Below are 5,232 nucleotides of genomic sequence, written 5' to 3'. Positions count from 1 at the left end.
ATCCTTCTCCTGCCCCGCAGCTCAGGGTGTCTGTTCTGGAAAATGTCCGGTGTCGGGTTCCCTGGCTGCTTCCCAAGCCTGCTAAAGAGACTTTTTCCTTTTGGACTCCGCTACAGTTCTCTTAGTGTGACTCTTGTTTCATGCTTTCATGTTTTATGACTGAGTGAATTGCTGAGATTGCTCTAGTATAGTTTAGTGCTTCATAGTTCTACTCTTGTTCATAATGTCCCATAGTAATATTCTAGGTTTGTATCTAGTGACTCTTGAGTTTCTTTCCTGTCATAGTGTGTACTCTGTCTCTTAGTCCCCTGAGTTTGTAGCATTTCATTAGTTTTTAGTTTGAGTATCTCCAGAGGTTAGATTTATTTCTCTTGCCTTTTGTTCACGTTTAGTGTTTTTGAATGTAACTATTTTCCCCTGTGTGTCACCTTCAGTTGCTGAAATAAAATCTTGCTTTTCACAGATCCTAAGAGTGGTGTCTGCACCTGAGTCCTTTAACCTGTGTTGGCCGCCCGGCCGTGACAACAGCAAATCGAGCCAATTGAGGTGGTTTGGGCATCTGATTAGGATGCCTCCTGGATGCTTCCTTGGTGTAAAGTGTAGGAGGTGGGTTTTTTAAAAATTGTTTTCTAGATTCAAATTGAGTTTAATTTTAATAATGCGATATTGATTGATTAAATCCTGAATCAATTTTTTAAAAATGTATTTTGCCAGAAACGCCAGAATCTCAGGTTAAAGCTCACAAAACTATCTCAACAACCACCAAACAGCTAAAACAGCAAATCAGAGCAGGGAAACATACTCCGCACAAAGATGTGAACACAGAGCACGGATTCCTCCCCCCCATCCCCCCATACGTACCCAACGGGACATACGCAGACATGCCATCGGATGCTGAGAAATGACATTTCTGAAGCTGCAGGTTTTGTCACTCTCCGACCAAAATTAATTGAACCAGCAGCAAAAGAAGATCCAAACTAAGCTTCACATTTGAAAAAGATTGTCATGAATTCCCTCTTATTTTTTACTCCTGCACAGCTGTCTCTCTGTGTGCTCAGAGACAAGTTTACCATCAAAAATCAGTTTTCTTGTTTTCTGCATTATTTGTTTGCTTATTACACACCAGTCTACTGTTGTGTGCTGTCAGCCACTTTTTTTAAATGACCTCTGACAATAAAGCTTCATTTCTGCTGTTCAATACTGAAGAAATTAGAATTTTTACAAATTATGCCAAATTGCAAAACTCTTAGCTATGTCTCTAATAAAACATCTGTAACTTTGCTCTGCTTTACTTAAGAAAACCATGAATCAATATATGAACGTTACCTGATGCTGCTTAAGTTTTTAATCTACTGCAGAAGATTTTCAAGGTTATTTGCTATAAAAAGTCAGGCCAGGAAAATCTCCATGTTGTTCAGTTTTTTATCCTCAGTTACTTTGACACAAAGGCATCCACTTTGATTCTTGCACCTCTGAAGTCTCATAACTGTCAGCTTTGTTTTTATACATAGACAGTCAGAAATATTATAATTCTGATGATTTATCAGTAAATATCCATATTTTTAAATCTGAATCAAAATTGAATTGAATCAAATTGAATCGAATCAGTTATTGAAATATTGTGGCTAATGTTTTGGTTAATACATACTGATGTCATGAAAGTCAGGGACATTGCCTCTGGATTGGACTGCAGTGGTGGTTTCTCTCTTCAAGAAGTGGAGCCAGAGAGCGTGTTCCAGCTTCAGGGGATCACACTTCTCAGCTTCCCTTGGAAGTCTATTCCAGGGTACTGGAATAGACTTCAGGTATTTTACTATGGTCCTCATGGTATCCGGTGGTGAGTGCTTTAGGAGCATTGGGTATCAGGCCCCTTGTTGTGCACTTCACCTGCCCAACCCAAATTTAAATTTTTTTACGTAGGGCCATACAGGAAATTAAATCTTGTATTTATTATTGTTGTGTAATATTAAAACTTGTTTGATCTATGACAAATATGCAAAAACAAAGGCTATCCAAACCTACCTGGTCTTATGTAAAAATATTTCCCCAGAAAACTAACTGGTTGTGCCATCCTTGTCAGCAAGGACTGCAATCAAGCATTTGCGATAACTAGCAATGTCTTTGACATTGCAGTGGAGACATTTTTAGCCTACTCTTCTTTAAATGAATTGTTTTCATTCAGCCACACTCAGGGCCTTTTGTGCACGAACAGCTTGTTTAAAGTAAGGCCAAAGCAACTCAAGCAGATTTACAGTGGCTTGCAAAAGTATTCGGCCCCGTTGAACTTTTCCACATTTTGTCACATTACAGGCACAAACATGAATCAATTTTATTGGAATTCCACGTGAAAGACCAACACAAAGTGGTGCACATGTGAGAAGTGGAACGAAAATCAGACATGATTCCAAACATTTTTTACAAATAAATAACTGAAAAGTGGGGTGTGCTTAATTATTCAGCCCCCTTTTGTCTGAGTGCAGTCAGTTGCGCATAGACATTGCCTGTTGAGTGCTAATGACTAAATAGAGTGCACCTGTGTGTAATCTAATGTCAGTACAAATACAGCTGCTCTGTGACAGCGTCAGAGGTTGTCTAAGAGAAAATTGGGAGCAACAACACCATGAAGTCCAAAGAACATACCAGAGAGGTCAGAGATAAAGTTATTGAGAAATTTAAAGCAGGCTTAGGCTACAAAAAGATTCCCAAGCCTTGAACATCCCACGGAGCACGGTTCAAGCGATCATTCAGAAATGGAAGGAGTATGGTCCTGAGCTACTGAACTGGGGAGGTGGAGAACTGGCTGATAGGAAACGAGCCGGAGGACCAGGCTGGCATGGGCGGTCAGGAAAAGCTGAAGATAGCTCGGGCCCCGCCAGGTGGGGGACGCTCCCAGAGGACGAAGCAGAGTTATCCAGTCCAGTGGAAGATGGATGGCCATGGTGGGGGGCCTGATCATCCACCTGATCATCCAAAAGAATATGTGCAGGTTTAAGTCTGTCAATGGAAACAACCTCCTGCCAACCCCCAAACTCCAGAAGGAAATGCTTCCGGCCCGGTTGAATAACCGTAAATGGGCCGTCATACAGGGGACGCAGCGGAGGCTTATGAGCATCATGCCTGAAGAAAACAAGCTGAGAACAGTCCAATGACCTCGGAACAAAAGTATTGGGCAGACAATGGTGCACTGGGCCAGGAACAAAAAACGAGTCTTTTGGGGGACGGAGAGGAGGCACAGAGGGATTGAAGCACGGGGATGGGCTCTTGGGCAAGAATTCCCCGGGGACACGGAGGGGATGCCAAGGATGAGTTCAGCCCTGGAAACCCCGAGGTCTTCTTTAACCGCACAGCGCAACTCCAGTAAAACCCATGGAAGGCGGTCAACCCAGTTGCCATCTGTAAGAGTAGCACGGAGTGCGACCTTAAGCGACCGATGGAAACGGTCGCACATCTCATTGGCCTGCGGGTGGTACGCAGTGGTTCGGTGGACCTTGACCCCCAAACCATCAGCCATAGCAAGCTTCGAAATGAACTGGGGGCCCCTGTCTGAGATGATGTTGGAGGGGGGACCGAAATGCGAAACCCACGTTGACAAAAATGCCCTGGCCACCACTGCTGCTGTAGTGGATGCCAGAAGCACTGCCTCGGGCCAGCGGGTTGTGCAGTCCACTACAGTCAAAACATGCGTGAAACCTTGTGACTGCGGCAGAGGACCAACCAGATCCACGTGCACATGATCAAAGCGCCTCTCTGGAACGCGGAAGGATTCGAGGGGCACCTGCGTGTGCCTATGTATCTTGGAGTGTTGGCATGGGATGTAGGCCGCTGCCCAGTCTTTCCCTGATGCCCGAAGGCCTGGCCAAACGAACCTAGAGCTGACCAGCTTGACTGAGGCCTGGACGCTTGGATGAGAGAGGGTGTGTACTCAGTCGAAAACGCGACAACGCCACAAAAGAGGAACCACGGGACGTGGACGGCCGGTGGAAACATCGCAAAGCAGGCTAGGCCCGCCATTCCACAGAGGTCTATCTTTGTCACGGTCTGCGGAGGCAGACCGTGCGGAAATGTGTGTGGTGGACCCAGGAGCGAACACAAGCGAGGATGCAGGAGTGGAGTTAAACAAAAGCGAGCCTTTTATTCTGGCTGATGAAAGGAACAAAACAGAGTGAGGGCAGCATAAGAGTAATAGTTAAACAGAAACCTAAACTGGACATAAACTAAGGCAAAGCTATGGCTGGAGATACGGAACACAGGGGGTGGTAACACAGACGACGCGACGCAGACTGTATGAAACACAGAGACTAAATACACATGAGGGATGATCAGGGGAAGTGACCACACATGGGAACGCAGCTGACACACATGAACTTAACGACAGGACAGGAGGAGTAAAACTGAATACACTGACAGTGAATGCAGGCCTTCAAAGTAAAACAGGAAACATGAGACATGAACCGGGGAGACATAGTACAGGGAGAGGTGACATAACTGACAGCATGAACTTGACAGTACAAGACACACAGACATAAACACACGAAGGGCAAGGGAGACGTAATGCAGGGGTGATATATACAAATGGCTGGACTACCTTAGAGAACCTAAACAAATAATAAACATCAAAATAGGCTAAGCATAACACACTGGGTCACATGACCCAGGACCATGACAGTCCTCCAGTACTCTGCCCGTTTGCGCAGACTGAAGGGCAAGGACGTCCGGGTCGGCGCACTGGTCAGCGGCCATAGCGTCAAAGTCTATGCCAACATAAGCAGGAGAAACCAGCGCGCGGGACAGGCAGTCAGCAACGCAGTTGGACTTACCAGCCACGTGCTGAATGTCTGCCGTAAACTCTGAAATGGCTGCCAACTGGCACTGTGGGCGCACGCTCCACAGGTCAGAGACCTTGGACATCGCAAACGTAAAGGGTTTATGATCGACATATGATCGGTAAAGCTACAACCCTCGAGAAAAAAACGAAAACTCTTCCCGAGCGACGGAGAGTCTTGCGGGGTCGAGGCGGCACGCGCGCATGAACACCGGGGGACCAACTGTCGGGATATAAAGCTCAACCCCATGCTTCGTTGCTGTATTCGAGAAATTAGGAACAGTCAGTGAAGGGAATTCAAAAAGCAAACGCTGAAAAACATTCTCAGAAGTCACTAACTTAGCCCAATTCAGGGGCTCGATGTCACAAGTATTGAAGAAAAGGACAGGGCATCGATTAAGCCTCTGTTA

The 5,232-nt window shown here is 45.6% G+C and overlaps 1 pseudogene; it reads right to left on the bottom strand.

The window, feature by feature from the left end:
• Positions 1-2,744: 2,744 nt before the first annotated feature.
• LOC121812979 lies at positions 2,745-4,908 on the bottom strand (annotated as a pseudogene).
• Between the last annotated feature and the right edge of the window lie 324 nt (positions 4,909-5,232).

The sequence above is a fragment of the Haplochromis burtoni genome, unplaced genomic scaffold, assembly GCF_018398535.1.
Source record: "Haplochromis burtoni strain Fernald_Lab_line unplaced genomic scaffold, NCSU_Asbu1 Contig_1007, whole genome shotgun sequence".
In the NCBI taxonomy this organism is placed as follows: domain Eukaryota; kingdom Metazoa; phylum Chordata; class Actinopteri; order Cichliformes; family Cichlidae; genus Haplochromis; species Haplochromis burtoni.
Note: the sequence above shows the minus strand (reverse complement) of the source record. Positions and strands in the feature narration are given on the sequence as shown.